Consider the following 18,376-nt stretch of genomic DNA (forward strand, 5'->3'; position numbering starts at 1 on the left):
TCATTATCCCGTTGCCGAAGGCTTCCCCGTATCCTAAACCCCCCTTCCTTTTCCCCTTCGCTCTAAAAGCCGTGGGGCGGGAAGGGGGGAGAAGGGCCAAGTACCAGGATTTGTTTTGCAATGTAAAGTGAGCTAAAAATCCCTTCTTTTTTCTCTATCCACTTCACCGGCATTTGCATAAACCCACTTAATTCAGCCTTGCCAATCTCCGGGGCTGAAAAGATCTTTAGAAAATGCCTCTTCTGAAAATGGCCTCTCCTTGGTCCCAAGGTTAACCTCTCCCCCGGGGCTGGGTTGCCCACGGGCACCCTCCCCCCCACCCCGCCCAGCCCCAACGTCCACTCGCAAATGGCTCCGGCCCCCTGGCCCGAAGCCCCCGGCCTCCGAGCGCGGTCCGAAGGAGTGACTTCCAGAGCCGGCAAAGACGGGGGAAGCGCTCTGCGGAATGAGACTGAAGTCAGCTTGAAAACTCTGTCTGTACGAATCCCTGCATAAACTGTCGCCAAGGGGCTGAAGCTTCTGCATCCAATTTGTATCACATTTAGACAAGTGATGTTACAATCCTCGGCCCGTATATTATACAATTACAGGAATGTGGATTTCATTACGCTATTAAAGCCCGAGTTGTTACGACACGGGCCGTGCTCGCAGCAGATGTTCCGTCACAGCCGCTCCGCCGCCCGTACTCCCGCCGAGACCGCTGAACCAATCTCCCGGGCCGGTCCGGGCCACAAGGCTCCCGTCGGGAGAGGCCGGACTCCGGGAACCGGAGGCGCCAGCCGTCACCTGGCCGGTGACGGGTTGGGCTCGTCTCCCGCTACGCTAGGCTCTGGCCACTGGACTCTTTCTGGACCGGTTGTGAACTCTCTTCTTGTCGGATGGGTCGGTAAATGGAAACCGGATGGGGAAGAGAGAGACGGGAGTCTTTCTGAGGGGAAGGGGGGAGAGAAGGGGAGGAGGAGGAAGGGGACGAGAGGGAAGAAGGGAACCGTGAGGGGGGGGAGGAGGAGGAAGATGGAGAATCAGTAGGAGGAGAAGGAGGTGGAGGAGTAGGTGAAGGAAGAGAAGAATCACTCAACTGTAGCTGTTCTACCTGGAAAGCTGAGGGAAAGTTAGCACTTCCTTCCCATGCTTCAAGAAATCTGACTGTGAAATTGCAATACGCACAAACTCTCTTTCTCTCTCTCCCACACACACACACGCACCAGTGAGCGGTGTGCGGTGTCCAGGATCCTGCAAGCAGAGAATGGAGGAGGCAAATTTCTCAGTGATTCTCCCCAGGGAGCCCATCAAGCACCCATCACCCCACAGTGGGGGCAAGAGAGAGACATCCATTGGGCAACTATTCACTGGGCTAATCTGCAGGCCTGAGCTCCCAGCGCTTTGCCCGATGACAGCCACCACGCTGGTCCCTCCGATGCCCCGAAGCGGCTTGGAGGGACCGCAGGGTCACCACAGTCGTGCAGGGCGACTGTGGCAGGGACAGATTCGAGTCCCGGGGGGACCCGTATGAAAGGGTTGTGACATCCGGGACCCAGTCCCGGGGATGCCGGAGCAGTCTGGGCTAAACGGAGATTCCAGCCTCTCTTCCAGAGCCGGTAGAACAGGGGAAGTCACTTGGCCTAGTGGACAGAGCACAGATCTCTTGATCCGGGCTCTGACAACTTGCATTTTGTGCTATACAACTCAAGTCACTTCACTTCTCTTTGTGTTAGTTTCCCCATAGTCGACCTGGGGATAAAACACCTGTTTTCCCTCCACCTTAGTCTGACGCCCCGCGTGGAACAGCCACTGCGTTGGATCCGACGACCTCATATCTACTCCACAGGTTGGATGAAATGAAAGGAACGCGCTAGGTCCGCAGCTTGCTGATGCTCGGCAGGACCCTGTCTCACCCATCCTCCTCGTCCCACCCACTATTCTCTGGCAGTGCCGAAATTAAGCCTGAGTAGAACTGAGAAAGAGAATAATCGCTGCGTAAAGTCCTCTCTGCCCCTCTCAGGATCGCACCGGGAGAGTTGCCGGTGCTCTACCAATCTTGGAGGGAGAGTCAAGCAGGAGGCAATCTGGTACGAGTCAAAGTCACCTGTGCTCGACAGCAGCGGAATGGGAGAGAGTTGAGGGCAGAGACTCAGATTTACTGTGCGGAAGACGACAACGGTAAACCATTTCTGGGTTTTTACCCCCCAAAGATTCGATGGATTCACTACCAGAACGATTGCACATGGAGGTGGGGCGTTGTGGGAGAGAAGTGTCCACGGAGCCGCTATGGGTCGGAAACAACTCGCCGGCACAAGACAGGTCATCTTAAAACCATCGATCTTGGGGAAGTCACCAAACGGGAGGATCTCTATCCGTACGGTCGGGTTGACGCCACGGTACTGATGTGAGAAGACGGATCCAGATCTGTTTGCCTGTGAGGATCAGAAAAGCTTAGCTATTGCTTAGAGAAGCAGCGTGGCCAAGAGGACGGAGCAGAAGAGTTGAAGTCGGGACACCTGGGTTCTAATCCTAGATCGGCTGTCGCGTCTCTCGACTTCTCCGTGCCTCGGTGTCCTCATCTGTAAAATGGAGGTTAAATATCTGTTCTCTCTTTCACCTTGCGTGGGGCAGAAACGGTGTCCGGGCTCGTCTAATTACACCGCATCCGTCCCTGGACTTAGCACAGGGCTTGCCTCACAGCAGGCACCTAACAAATATCACAATTATCGTCATTAGTCTATCCCCACCGTGAACGGCACCTCCCGTGTACGCGTCCCATTCCAGCGTTGAGAGGAGGAGGGTCTCACGCCAGCATCACGAAGCCGTAACACAGCCCGGGCTCCCGTAAGGATCGGGAGCGGGACTTCCAGCCGGGAGGTCTAGTGGACTGCCTGAGACTTCCCCCCGAACTACAGAGCCCCCCGATTACCTCCCCAGAGCCGGATACCGAACACGGGCTCTCCGGGTCTACCCCAGACGGATGACGCTGTCACATCAAAGTGACAAAAGAATCTGAGCAAAAGTCACCTGGTGCTTAATGGCTGTGACTCTCAAACGGGCGACAACTGATCCCAAGTGCTTCTCAGGATCTGCCCGATTGACACCTGTCACCCAAAGGTGCCGGTTGCCTTCGACCTCTCCCCCCGGGCAGCCCTCTGCCATCCCGCTTTTACCCCGAGGACTGGTCTGGGGTTCTTCAGGGAGGTAATTGGATGGGGAAGACAAGTTTGGCGGGGCTAGGAAAATGCCAGTCGTTCGTTCCATCGTATTTTCTGAGCACTTCCTATCAGCCAACGGTGATATCAAGGGGATGTGGGCCCGGGCTGACCTTTTTATGAGAACTGCGCCCGCGGGGTCTGGCCCACGCAGATGTGGCCGAGACTTTCTTCAGAAAAAAATCCCAGGTTCCGATGGAGACGTAGCGCTTGCTTCTCTCTGGATGGTTCAGGCCGGTCTTTCGGGCCGTGTTCCAGACGTTTCTGGGAAAGTTCTGCGATCCCTAAAGGACCACGTGGCCACTGGAGCCTGGGATGGACGGTGGGAACAAAAGATTCCGGCTTTCTCACCAACCGGGGGCCGCGCCACGACCAGAATCGATGCCGGGAATGAGAGTCGAGGCCGGGGATGCCCCCGGAACCACCGGCTCCCGCACCAGCCGTGGGCCACCGGTTTTCCTAGAGAAATCTTGGCTGAAAACCCCGGACTCAGTGGTGTCCACTGAGGAAATCTGCAACAGACAGAGGGAGAGGGATTCCTCTGAAGGATAATACAATTGTGAGAGGCAGGAAGCTACTCCTTCCCACTCGGGACCCTTCTCCTCCCTGCCGTCGGCTCCCGAGCCAGGTCTGCACATCAGCGGTGGTGATTATAATAATAATTGAAAATGGGGGTATTTGTTAAGCGCTTACAGTGTGTCGAGCACTGTTCTAAGCGCTGGGGTAGATGCAGGGTAATCTGGTCGTCCCTCATGGGGCTCACAGTCTTGAATCCTGTGGTAACTGAGGCACAGAGTTAAGTGATTTGCCCAAGGTCATGCAGCGGCCGAGTGGCGGAGCCGAGATTAAAACCCACGTCCTCTGACTCCCAAGCCCGTAACAGTAGCTTCCTCCTTTTTCCCTCTGCTCCCTCTACCCTCCCCCTTCACCTCTCCGCAGCTAAACCCTCTTCCCCCCCCTTCCCTCTCCTCCTCCCCCTCTCCCGTCCCATCCCCTCGGCACTGTACTCGTCCGCTCAACCGTATATATCTTCATCACCCTATTTATTTTGTTTATTTTGTTTAATGAGATGTACATCGCCCTGATTCTATTTATTTGCCACTGTTTTTATGAGATGTTCTTCCCCTCGACTCTATTTATTGCCATTGTTCTCGTCTGCCCGTCTCCCCCGATTAGCCCGTGAGCCCGTCAAAGGGCAGGGACCGTCTCTATCTGTTGCCGATTTGTACATTCCAAGCACTTAGTACAGTGCTCTGCACATAGTAAGCGCTCAATAAATACTATTGAATGAATGGATTTAAACCCTACTATGTACAGAGCCCTCTCTCAGGGTGGCATCTGGAGAGTTTCCAGTCTTCTACCAGTCTCGGCTACGGGAGAGTCGAGCTGAGACCTGTCCCTTCCATTCCCAGCCTGGGCGGTGGCTGGCGAGCGGCAGGCCAACTGCTCCAAGTCAAAACTCCCCCGGGCCGGGCCGCAGCGGCACGGGAGAGAGTCGAGGGCGGAGACCCGAATGTACTGTGCGGAAGATGGCAGGTTTTGACCAAGGAAACTCTCTGGATCCACTACCCGAACCACGGGTGGGGGCCGTGACGTCGCCGTGGGGCGGAGACGACTCGACGGCGTAAGACGAGATGTGCGGAGCACTGTACCGAACGTTACGGGGCGCCCCATTCCTCAGGATCCGGAAACCTAGTCCCGTAACGGGCCCCCCGCAGCTCTCCCGGAGCCAGCCCGCGCTCCTTAAACCGGCAGGGGTCTTGCTGCTGCAGACCCCAACCTGGGGGCCGATGGGAACCTCTCAACCTGAACCCCAAGTGAGAGGACTTGACGTATGTTGAGTACGCATTCACTCCCAACCCCCCCGTCCGCCCCTGCGTGGTGCGTAACGGATGTACCGAGCAGTTTCCCGCTCTTCCCAAAGAAACAGGGCGTGGAGAGGCAGGTAGATTTAAGTGGGGTCAGGAAATTTTAAATTAGAAGTTTAATTCTTCTTACCCCTTGTTTATCCCCCTCCTCCTCACGGGACCCCTTTCATCTGCCCTCAACTGGTTTTAACTAGAGGCCCGCGGTGTATTCGGACTTCTGTGCCTTCTGACAATGACTCGCTCTCTTTAGGACGCCAGCATCTTTTCCACAACCGCTATTTTGCAAACCTGACTTTCCACCTTACACCCGGCCTTCCGCCATCCGAGTCGGGCTCCACCTGTCACTCTCCAGCTCTCTCCCGCTCCATGGGGCCGTTATCCACGGTGACGCTAAGCCCTGGGAATGAAATTCACAGATGGATAAAGACGCCGTCCCCCGCCTCAAGAGGCAGCCGATCTAGGGATAGAGGTGAGGAGGAGGTTGCCCACAGACCTGGAAGGAAAGCGGAACCAAGACGAAAAAGACGGAGATGATGGCAAACGAGAAAGGAAAAGCAAGGACCTCGGACTGTGGCCACAGTGGTGACCTTCTGAAAGGTCAGAAGATTCGGTGGCGGACGGTCAAGTCCTTCCCCGGGCTGGAGCAGGGAATTATGGGAACTCTGATATCCCAGGGAAGAGTCGGCGACCTTCCCGCGCAGCTGGGCCCCGGGAGTCGGGAGCAGGGAGCGTGACGGGCGGCTCGGGTGGCTGAAGATGGAGGAGTCCTTACCCCACGTGAGCTTCGATAAAAACTGGCGATTTTCTGGGGAATTCAGGCAGTGTAGACAGTCAGATTGAACGGAAAGTGAGGCGGGGGGGGGAGGTATGCCAGCTCCGCATTTGACTTTTACTGGAGCGTGGTTCTGTCCTCGAGCCCGGCCATCGCGCCTGTTTCCGGACCGGCCTCAGAAATGAGTCCCGTTTTTCCAGCCCCTGACCCTGCACTCCCGCCCTGCCTGGATGGCTTCGAGAAAGCTCTCAAGATGGAGACGGGGAAGGGAAGGCCACCAGCTTCCTCGAGCGGCGTCTTAATCCCCATTTTACAGATGAGGTAACTGAGGCACAGAGAAGTGGAGTAACTTGCCCGAGGCCACACGACAGACAAGTGGCAGAGCGGGGATTAAAACCCAAGATCTTCTGACTCCCAGGCCCGCCCTCTATCCACTCGCCCGATCGATGGTAGTTCTTGAGCACTTACTATGCACCGAGGACTGTACTACGCGCTTGGGAGAGAACAACAGAATTCGCAGGCACGTACCCTGACCATAACGAGCTTCCCAATCACAGAGGCAGGCAGGTTCAACCTCACCACAACACCTGATTCAAATCAATGTTTTCCTAAGTGGAAAATCGTCAGCCCACAGTTGGCAGGCCCAAAGACTCTCTGCTTTATTTTTTCAATTGTTCGTTCAATTCTCCCGGACAGGTAGGATGTGAGGGTGCGCGGTCCAGCCCGCACGGGGACACTGGCCGGCAAAAACTTCGAAACCAACTGATCCGGCCTCCCTAAAAGGGGCAGATATTCCTACGGCCCAGTTTCAACGGATGATGCAGATGGAGACGGGTTGCCCAGTGAGGCCGATTCTCCCCCCCAGATCCGGTGGATGCTATCGTCCCCGGGCACTTTCTGCCCCCTCCGGGTGGGAATCTCCCCTCTGGCCTGACATACCTTCTATCGGGGATGGGATCGGGGGCAGCTCCATCTTCCTCCAGGACCAGCTTCCAACAGTGAGGCCCCCAGAGTTGAGGAAAATTTTCCAGTCCTTTCCCATTCCACCTGACGCCATCTCATTACCCTGAATTTGCGTGTAAAGTTCCCTGGGGTGTCACACAGGAGCCCACGAGTTTCTCTTGAGGGGACCCCACTCCAAACCCACTGAGTTTCACCTCAAGTCCCCACTAATAACAGGTGATCGATAGGTACCGTATTGGAGAGTTCCTCATTTTCATTCCATCGTATTTATCGAGCGCTTACTGCGTGCAGAGCACTGTGCCCGAATCAATGACTGCAAGTTCCCTGAGGGTCAGGGATCCTGTCTATCTGCTCTCTCGTACTGGAGTCTTCCAAGCACCCAGGACGGTGTCCTGCCCACCGTCAGCGATCAATAAACACCTCTGATTAAGCACATTATGCCGTAGCTTCGGCCCACCGGTCTGCAGATCTCAGCAGCTTCAGCCCCCTCACCCTGCTCCCCTCTTTGTAGCTTAATAAAGACACTTTTCTGATTGTAAAGGTAACGAAACTTAGGCCCGGACGACCAGGACGTCGATCAGTCGTCGGCATCTACTGAGTGCAAGATGCATCAAGCGCTTGGGAGGAGAGGAAATCAGAAGATACGATTCCCGTCCTCCAGCTTAACGTGTAATAGGCAAGACAGGCAGTCAGAATTAACTTACAAAGAGTCGGAACAGACCGTAAACCCCAAGAGGGACAGGAACAGTCAGATCTGATTCATTTACATCGACCCCAGATTCAGTCGGGCAGTCGATCGCATTTATTGAGCATCTACTGTGTGCAGAACACTGTACTAAGCAATAATAATAACGATGATGGCATTTGTTAAACACTTATTACGTGCCAAGGACTGTTCTAAGCACTGGGGTAGATACGAGGTCCTCAGGGTGTCCCACACGGAGCTCAGTCTTAATCCCCATTTGCCAGGTGAGGTAACTTGAGGCCCAGAGAAGTGAAGTGACTTGCCCGAAGTCACGCAGCCGACAAAGTGGCGGAGGACGGATTAGAACCTCTGACTTCCAAACCCGGGCTGAGCGCTTGGGAGAGTCCAGCAGAACGATATAACAGACACAACTCCTGCCCGCAATGAGCTTACAGTCTAGAGGGGGAGGCGGACATTAATATGAATAAATTAATATAAGTAAATAAATTACAGCTTTTTACGCAAGCGCTGCAGGGCCTGGGAGGAGGATGAATAAAGGGAACAGATCAGGATGACAGGGAGAGGAGTGGGAGAAGAGAAAAGGTGGGTTTAGTCAGGGAAGGAGTCAGCTGAAGTAGGATCTTCAACTCACCGACCCAGCAAGGGTGGGGTTGAAAATAAAAAGAAGGATCTGTTCTATGCGACAGACTCCATCCATTAAGCTCTATGAGGGCCGGAAGGCGTTTACCAACTCTAGTGTACTGGACTCTCCTAACGGTGCTCAGTAAATATGATCGATTGACTGATGGATTGACCAAAGGCCTTGGGGGAAGGCTGGGAGGGGAGGAGAGGGAGGAATCCTTGGGTTGTGTTAGGAGAATCTACGAGGCGGGGGGCGCGGGGGAGAAAGGAGGGAATAATCTCTAACTGCAAAGTTTGCTCGACTTGGGAAGGAATTCTGTGGAAAGCCAAGAAAGGTTGATTTTTATGAAACCCCTTAATAACCGAGTCCCACCCCGAGAACTTCCCTCCAACCGCACCCGCCCGCCCAATGTCACCGACCTCTCCTAGACTAATTCAGGAAGGTGCCAGTCCATCTGCAAACCATGTGGGCGGCGAGCAAATCTCGCTCCCCCGGCCATAAAGATCCACGAAGCTCTGCTGACACCCTGAGGCCTTGGGAGATCACAACCATTCAGGCTGAGTTTTCCGGAATTCCTGCCTTTTTCCAACCTCCACAATAACTTCTCTCCGGGAGCAAGGTGTATTTAAGGAACGACCGCCTACGATGATCCGGTCCTTCCCAAAGCGTGCGTGGGCTCTCGTGGACACATTTCTCTCCACATCAAACTCCACGGAATGGTTATCCGGAATGATCTCCCCCGAATACGGTCCCTGCGTCTGAAGCATCCCAAGCCAGATGTTCTCGGTGAGGGAGGGATGATTGACCTGGGAATTAGAGCCAGGCCCCTTGGCTCCCCTCCAGATGTTCTACCAGCTGGTCACACCAGGTCCCCCCCCCCCCCGGTCAATTACTTTACTTGATGCTTCCAATCAACAATATTATATATGCGAGGCTATAAACTCTGGGATTTCATATTAGCTCATAACTCAGCCTCCTAAACCAGATGTTTTTGGCGAGAAAGAAATTGATGACTTATCGGAGGATTGAACCCAGACCCGGTGGCCGTCTGCCAAGCCTTCTACCAGCTGAGCTGCAAAGTCAGCCGGTCCCCCCCTCCCTCAACCCCCACCCCGACTCGTCAGTGGCCCCCGTTCCCAACTACCCGTGGTCATTTTTTGGCACCCGGGGGAAGCCAGGGAGGGGATTTCAGATCCTCACTGCCGGCCCTCCCACCTAAACCGGGATGGGAGGGGAGTCTTTGGGTCGGCGGCTTTTTCTGCCATCCTAGTATTTGGCTGACAGCTCTTCACCGGTTGCCAGGGGGAACCAGGAGAGTGAAAGGACAAAGCCCATCTCCCAACTTCCGTCTCCTCCGTCCTCCTGGAAATCGCATCCTGACGCACCCTGGCGTGAAAGGATGCCTTGAAAGAAAGGCAGAGTGTAGACTCTAGAACGTAAGCTCTTTGCGGGCAGGGAACGTGTCTGCCAACTCTGCTGTTCTGTACTCTCCCAAGTACTTAAGACTTCTGAACTCCCTGCGCATATGAAGCGCTTAATAAATACCACTGATCGATTATCCGAGGAATAAAATAGAAGTGGTCTGGAGCGGAGAGGCCGAGGACTCGGGGAAAGTCCTGCCGACATGAGACTCCTGCAAAAACCGGAGCATACGTCGATTCCCCGTCTCCGCGGCTTCCCGTTCTCCGCGACCGGGCTGATCCGTAGAAACGATCGGCGGCAGGGAAGAGAAGAAAGGTAACGGTGGGATAGAAGATGATCTGGACGATCAAGTGGTAGGAACTGGAGGAGGGCTCAGAATAAGCTGACTGGGTGAATCAGGTCAACCCTCAACTCTAGGCCGTAGATATAATTTCGTAAAATCGCCCCAGCTGGCCCCGTCTTGAGACTGCCTCGGTGTACCAGTACTGGATGACCGGTGCTACAGGCCTCCCCGGAACGGCACCTAAAGAACTCAGCTGCCCTCCTCAAAAGTTAGCAGACGGTAAATATTAAATGCCCTGAAGGTAAGCTTTGTCTCATCTCTATTTTACTTCAGGGGCCGGTGGCGAGAATACCGCGTCGCCCGGGTGGCCGTGAAACCGACGGAAAATAAATCAGAATTGGGCCGGTCACTCAGGAGTGGTCACTGGAGCGGTCTCCCCCTCTGGAGCGTAAGTTCGCCGTGGGCCGGGAACACGTCTGCCGACTCTGCACTCGCCCAAGGACTCAGTACAGCGTTCTGCACACGATCGGCACCAAATGCTCGATAAATACCATTGAGCATAACGAGGATGACAGGAATCAGCCGGTTCAGTCTCCGAGATGTCGAGTCCTGGACACCTCTTTGCTCGAAATCCCATTCCGGCCCGGGGAGGCAACGGAGCAAGAGAAATCAACTTGAGAAAGCAATTCTTGGTCTTTCCTGAGCCCTGGGGGAAATCATAGCCAACCGACACCCTCCCCCCTGTAATTAATCGGTCAATCGATTGTATTTATCGAGTGCTCGCTGCGGGTAGAGCACGGTATCGTTCGTTCATTCATTCAATGGCATATTTATTGAATGCTTACCATGGGTAAAGCACTGGTCTAAGCACTCGGGAGAGTACGATACAACCACGGACACATTGCCCGGCCACAACGAGCTCACAGTCTGGGGGGGAGACAGACGTTAATATAAATAAATGAATTAAAATATGCATTTGTGCCAAGGGGACGGGAAGGGAGGATGAATAAAGGGAGCAAGTCAGGGCGACGCAGAAAGGCGGGGGAAAGAGGAGAGGAGGGTTTAGTCAGGGAAGGCTCGGAGGAGGAGATGGGCCTTCCGTAAGGCTCCGAAGTAGAGAAGCGCAATTATCTGTCCGATATGAGGAGGGAGGGCGTTCCAGGCCAGAGGTAGGAGGTGGGGGAGAGGTTGGCAGCGAGACCGATGAGGTCGAGGCACGGTGAGAAGGTTGGCATTAGGGGAACGAAGTGCGCGGGCTGGGTTGTAATAGGAGAGTAGCGAGGGGACGAAGCGATTGAGCGCTTTTAAGCCGACGCTAAGGAGTTTTTGTTTGATGTGGAGGTGGTTGGGCAACCCCTGGAGTTTCTAGAGGAGCGGGGAAACGCGGTCTGAACGTTTTTGAAGGAAAATGATCCGGGCAAGCAGAGCTGAGGATGGACCGGAGCGGGCGGGGAGGTCAGCAAGGAGGCCGATGCAGGAATCAAGGCCGGATAGGGTAAGTGCTTGCAGTAATGTGGATTAATTTTAGCCTGGATTTTAGCAGTGTTGAGAAGATGGAACCGACAGGATTTAGCGGTGGCTTGAAAGTGCGGGTCGGTGGTCAGGCTGGGGGACGGGGGATTTAAGAGGAGAGTTATATATCCGGAAGGACCGGCGAGAGCAATGGGCACGGGCGTCGATAAGGGTGCCAGGCAGAGTTAAAGGCCGCGAGGATAAACTCGAAGTGGACAAAGACGGCCTGAAATCTACAGAAATTCTCTGCGGCTCGTGCACGGGAGCGAAGGAGGTGGACTGTAGAGGCGATCCAGGGTAGGACGCGCTCCCCGTCCCCAGCGAGCTTACGGTCTAGAAGGGGACACCGACACGAATATCAGGAAATCACGGATAGGTACGTGTGGGGCCGCGGGAGGGGTGAATAAAGGCTGCGAATCCAAATGAGGCTGCAGGAAGAGGAGACGAGGGCTTAGTCGGAGAAGGCCCCTTTAAAGAGACGGGCTCGGAAGGTGGGGAGAGTGCCGGATATGAAAACGGATGCCATTCCGGGCCGGAGGAGGGACGTGGGTGAGCGGTCGGTGACAAGACAGACGAGTTGGAAGGACAGCTAGCGGGTCGGCGTTAGAGGAACGAAGGCTGGGTTGTAGTAGGAGATCAAGGCGATGGAGTGCTTTAAAGCCGATTGTAAGGAATTTCTATTCGACGCGGAGGTGGATGGCAACCCCTGGAGGTGCTCGAAGAGCGGAGGATTTCTGGAGGAAAACGGTCCGGGCAGCGGAGTGAAGAGACGAGAGGCGGGGCGATCGAGGGATAGGGTGAGCGCTTGGATTGATGCGCTGGCGGTTTGGATGGAGAGGAAAGGGGTGATTTTAATAATAATAATAGTGGCATTTGTTAAGCGCTATGTGCAAAGCACTGTTCTAAGCACTGGGGAGGATACAAGGCGATCAGGTCGTATCCCACGTGGGGCTCCCAGTCTTAATGCCCATTTTCCAGATGAGGTAGCTGAGGCACAGAGAATTGCAGTGACCTGCCCAAAGTCGCAAAGCTGACAAGCGGCAGATCCGGGATTTGAACCCATGACCTCTGACTCCCCAGCCCGGCCTCCTTCCACTGAGCCACGCTGCTTCTCACAGTGCTTTTAGACATGCGAAGCTCGAACAGACGGGATTTGTTGACAGACTGAATGTGAGGGTTGAGGAGGGCAAGGAGTTAACGCGAGGGTTACGAGCTTGGGGGGGCTGGCTTCGGCGACCGACGGAAAATTCAGGGGGAGGGTTCGGGCGGGAAGATAAGGAGTTGCCGTTCCAAAACGTAGCGAGCTAGAGATGTTCGTTCTAAAGGATTCCCCAAACTAATAAGAATGAATAATGATTATGGCATCTGTTAAGCTCTTACTTAAGAGAAGCAGCGTGGCTCAGTGGAAAGAGCCTGGGCTTCGGAGTCAGAGGTCATGGGTTCGACTCCCGGCTCTGCCACTTGTCAGCCGTGTGACTGTGGGCGAGTCACTTAACTTCTCTGTGCCTCAGTTACCTCATCTGGAAAATGGGGATTACCTGTGAGCCTCCCGTGGGACAACCCGATTACCCTGTATATCCCCCAGTGCTTAGAACAGTACTCGGCACATAGTAAGCGCTTAACAAATGCCAACATTATTATTATTACTCTGTGCCAGTCATTTACTAAGCGCTGTGTTGGGCACAACCCTTGTCCCGCATGGGGCTCACAGCCTCAATCCCCATTTTACAGATGAGGTGACTGAGGCCCAGATAAATGAAGTCATTCGACCAAGGTCACACGGCAGACTTGTGGCGGGGCCGGGATTAATAATAACAATAATGTTGGTCTTTGTTAAGCGCTTAGTATGTGCAGAGCACCGTTCTAAGCGCTGGGGGAGATACAGGGTCATCGGGTTGTCCCACGTGGGGCTCACGGTCTTCATCCCCATTTTCCAGATGAGGTAACTGAGGCCCAGAGAAGTGAAGTGACTTGCCCACAGTCACACGGCTGCCAAGTGGCAGAGCCGGGATTCGAACCCATGACCTCTGACTCCCAAGCCCGGGCTCTTTCCGCTGAGCCACGCTGCTTTACAATAACGCTGTTATCGTAGCGCTGTTAAGCGCTGACTGTGTGCAGAGCACCGTTGTAAGCTCTGTGACTGTGGGCGAGTCACTTTTCTCGGTGACTCAGTTACCTCATCTGTAAAATGGGGATTAACTGTGAGCCCCACGTACAAGCTGAGCCACGCTGCTTGGAACCCGTGATCTTCTGACTCCCAAGCCCGCGATCTATCCACGGCGCCATGCTGCTTCTCTACTATACCATGTTGCTTTTCTGCTTCACCGCGCTGCAATATGACCGCCTGATTATCTGATAGACTATTAATCTTACGGATCTAACTATTACTTCCACTCCAGAATTCTGGGATTTCCATTTCCGACTCCCTTCCTCCCGCCCGACTTTTATTTAAATACATAACTATTAAAAAGATCCAAAATAGACAGCAGGGTGGAAATCAAGGGGGAAAACCCATCTCGTTACGCTTCGCGATTCCCGGCGGCATTCGGGACTTTCTTCGGTTTGAAACTAAGACGACCCACTCTCCCACGTTCGTCACAGCTGAAGCAACAACCTCACGTTACAGTACGTAAATAAAGATGTCGTAAAACACGGGGTTTGGATCCTAGGACAGGACAGGGGATAAATTAGCCAGAAACTGGTCAGATAGCCTAACTCTCCAAGAGACGCTCGCTTATTCTCCTCCGGTCTCGGGTGTCCTGCTTTATATTTCTTTCAAGTTAATTCGTTTTCTCCTTTCCTTGCCTGTGCAGGGAAGGGGTGGGGGAACCGGGCCGGTACCGTAAGCCGTATCCGTCGCTCGCCTCCACGTCCGGGGGAACGCGTGACCTCCCAACGCCACCAACCCACCCCCAAGGGACCCAGGAGGAGACAGCGGGGTCTCTTGGAGGGGGGAGAGAGAGAGGGGCGCCGGACCCCCCCCCCCCCAGTCACGTTTCGAGGGGCAGGTGGAGAATGGACGAAGGGGCAGCTGGGAGGAAGGGGTGTTTTTTAGTGGCGATGGCTCGACTTACCCCGGGACCCTTCCGTTCTGGCGAGGACCGAAAATAAGCTCAGGCGGGAATCCAGAGTCGGAGCAGACGAAAGTACGGCGCTCGATTCGGCCCGCCCCATCTCTCTCGCACCCGGAGCCGACTGGAAACACCACGCTTGGACGAGTAGAGCCTCATTCAATCCATCGGTTGTCTGCGTGGAAGAAAGCGATAAGGTAGAAATGACCCCTTCCTTCAAAGACGCAGCAGCGTGGCTCAGGGGAAAGAGCCCGGGCTTGGGAGTCAGAGGTCGTGGGTTCGAATCCCAGCTCTGCCACTTGGCAACTGGGTGACTGTGGGCGAGTCACTTCTCTGTGCCTCAGTTACCTCCTCTGTAAAATGGGGATGAAGACTGGGAGCCTCACGTGGGACAACCCGCTGACCCTGCATCTACCCCAGCGCTTAAAACAGTGCTCTGCGCATAGTAAGCGCTTAACAGATACCGACAATATTATTATTATTAAAGACATTATAATTCAGAGGAATCGTCCTCTCTAATGGAAAGGTTAGAAAGAGGAAGGCTAGTAGAAATGACCTCTTCCCTCAAAGACCTTACAATTCAGAGGAATCGTCCTCTCTAATGGAAAGGGCAGAAAGAGGAAGGCTAAACAGGTTCACGAGGAGCAAAAAATAAGAAAAGACTAAGCTGTCGCCGACTCGAGAGGAAACTCAAGTGGTAAGTCCACACAAATGCCTATTCAAAACAGTTCCTTAGGCCCCAAAACCTGCTCCGCCATCCTCCAACCTCGGTGTCATCTTTGACTCGGCTCTCCCGTTCACCCCCCACATCCGATCCGTCACCGAGACCTGTCGGTCTCACCTTTATAATATCGCCAAGGTCCGCCCTTTCCTCTCCACCCAAACGGCTACCTTACCGCTGCGGCCTCTCGTCATATCCCGGCTAGATTACCGCGTCAGCCTGCTCTCCCATCTCCCTTCCTCCTCTCTCTCCCCGCTCCGGTCTATTCTTCACTCCGCTGGCCGGCTCATCTTCCTGCAGAAAGGCTCTGGGCCTGTCACTCCCCTTCTGCAAAACCTCCAGTGGTTGCCCGTCGACCTCCGCACGAAACAAAAACTTCTCACTCTAGGCTTCGAGGCTCTCCATCACCTCGCCCCCTCCGACCTCTCCTCCCTTCTCTCTTTCTACCGCCCACCCCGCCCGCTCCGCTCCTCCGCCGCCCACCTCCTCGCCGTCCCCCGTTCTCGCCTCTCCGGCCGTCGACCCCCGGGCCCCGTCCTCCCGCGGTCCCGGAACGCCCTCCCTCCTCACCTGCGCCAAACTCATTCTCTTCCCCTCTTCGAATCCCTACTCAAAGCTCACCTCCTCCAAGAGGCCTTCCCACACTGAGCTCCCCTTTTCCCTCCGCTCCCTCTGCCCCCCCTTCACCTCTCCGCAGCTAAACCCTCTTCTCCCCCCTTTCCCTCCGCTCCTCCCCCTCTCCCGTCCCATCCCCTCGGCGCCGTACTCGTCCGCTCGACCGTATCTATCTTCATCACCCTATTTATTTTGTTTCATGAGATGTACATCACCCCGATTCTATTTATCTGCTATTGTTTTAATGAGACGTTCTTCCCCTCGACTCTATTTATCGCCATCGTTCTCGTCTGTCCGTCTCCCCCGATTAGCCTGTGAGCCCGTCAAAGGGCAGGGACTGTCTCTGTTACCGATCTGTACATTCCAAGCGCTTAGTAAAGTGCTCTGCACATAGTAATAGCTCAATAAATACTATTGAATGAATGAACGATTCTCCCCAGGCTCTGGGGACTCCTGAAATTTGGGTGTTTTTGGAAACTAGGGTACCACTCTTCCAGGGCCAGACGGCACAGACGGCTCAGAATCTGGAGTAGAAGAAGAATTTTGTTTCTCCTCATCTCACCCAGCAGCAGTGGGAAAATATGGAAAAGATCTTACTAACTGTGGGGCTTATTGTGCGCCATAAACTTTACTTAGTGCTGGGGAAGGTAAAGCCAAACACAGCCACGCGAAGCAGGATGTAATCCCCATTTTACAGATGAAAAAACTGAGAAAGTAAGGGACTCGGCCCAGTTCACCTGCCAGACGAGTGGCGGAGTCAGGAGAAGAACGCGGTACCGAAGCCAGGGGCCTGTGCTCTTCAGAGAGGCAGCGTGGCTCAGTGGAAAGAGCCTGGACTTGGGAGTCGGAGGTCATGGGTTCGAAATCGGCTCTGCCCCTTGGCAGCCGGGTGACTGCGGGCGAGTCACTTCACTTCTCTGGGCCTCAGTGACCTCATCTGGAAAATGGAGATGAAGACTGTGAGCCTCACCTGGGACCGCCTGATGACCCTCTATCTCCCCCAGCGCTTAGAACAGTGCTCTGCACGTGGTAAGCAAAATACCAAATAAATTAACCAATTAACAACTGCCAACATTCTTATTAATAAGAATGTTGGTATTTGTTAAGCGCTTACTATGTGCAGAGCACTGTTCTAAGCGCTGGGGTAGACACAGGGGAATCAGGTTGTCCCACGTGGGGCTCACAGTCTTAATCCCCATTTTACAGATGAGGGAACTGAGGCACAGAGAAGTTAAGTGACTTGCCCACAGTCACACAGCTGACAAGTGGCAGAGCTGGGATTCGAACTCATGAGCCCTGACTCCAAAGCCCGTGCTCTTTCCACTGCGCCACGCTTGATTCACTTCTCCATACCTCAGTTACATCATCCGTAAAACGGGGGTTAAGACCGTGAGCCCCACGTGGGACAACTCTGTAACTCTCCTAGCGCTTAGAACAGGGCTTGGCACATAGTAAGCGCTTAACAAACGCCATCCTTATTATTTCCACCCTGCCTCACTGTACCTCACCTGATCTCCCTAGATCCGAGGGCTCGTGGTATCTTAACTCAGCTCTCCTATTTGCTTAGCAGCTCCTTCCACATCATTATTACCACCGCGTCAATAGTCACCCATCTTGTCCCACCTGGATTTAATAAGAATAATGATAATGTTGGTATTTGTTAAGCGCTTACTCTGTGCAGAGCACTGTTGTAAGCGCAGGGGTCATCAGCTTGACCCACTTGAGGCTCACAGTTAATCCCCATTTTCCAGATGAGGGAACTGAGGCCTAGAGAAGTGACTTGTTCATTCACTCATTCAATAGTATTTATTGAGCGCTATCTATGTGCACAGCACTGTACTAAGCGCTTGGAATGGACAAATCGGTAACAGACAGAAACAGTCCCTGCCCTGTGACGGGCTTAGAGTCTAATCGTGACTGGCCCAGTCACCCAGCTGCCAAGTGGCAGAGTCGGGATTCGAACCCATGACCTCTGACTCCCAAGCCCGGGCTCTTTCCACTGAGCCACGAAAGGGAGAAAGAAAAACCATCTGAAAAGTCAACTTTTCACCCACAGACTCTGATCAGGGAGCAGTATTCAAGAAATGGGCCGAAGATTCGTTTTAGGAAGAGCCTGCACATGGCTACGAGGAGCCTGGAAAAAAAATCATAAAGTGTGCCGATATAAAGATTGCACAAAAATACAAACTGGCCTAGAAACTCTGATCCAGGAAGACAGAGTACTTACAGCGGCAGAGGCGAGGTTTCCTTAATTTTCCGGCATCACATGGCGGGATGGGTTGAGGGCGACAAGGTGCAGTTGCTCCCACTCTCTGCAGGTAAAGGACATGGCCACATCTTTCAAAATCAATAATCCGTCAAGTCTTCTTTCAGCTTCCACAGCTCCATGAAAACCCCCAGCGAGAGGGTTATCTGGCTGTATCAGGTCTGGAGGTACAGGGGGGAAGAATGCGATAACTCCAGGGGCTGGGAATGTGGGAATGGGTGGAAGGAAGATGCAGGGAAGAGGATCAATAGACCAAGAAGCCAGGAAACTGGAATTAACTGGGCCTGCAGTCAGGCGAAGGAAATGAGATGAGTTTTCTGGGTGGGAGTTGGCTGAAGAAACTCCAGGCTAAAGGAGG

Source organism: Ornithorhynchus anatinus, chromosome 15 (assembly GCF_004115215.2).
Source record: "Ornithorhynchus anatinus isolate Pmale09 chromosome 15, mOrnAna1.pri.v4, whole genome shotgun sequence".
Taxonomy (NCBI): domain Eukaryota; kingdom Metazoa; phylum Chordata; class Mammalia; order Monotremata; family Ornithorhynchidae; genus Ornithorhynchus; species Ornithorhynchus anatinus.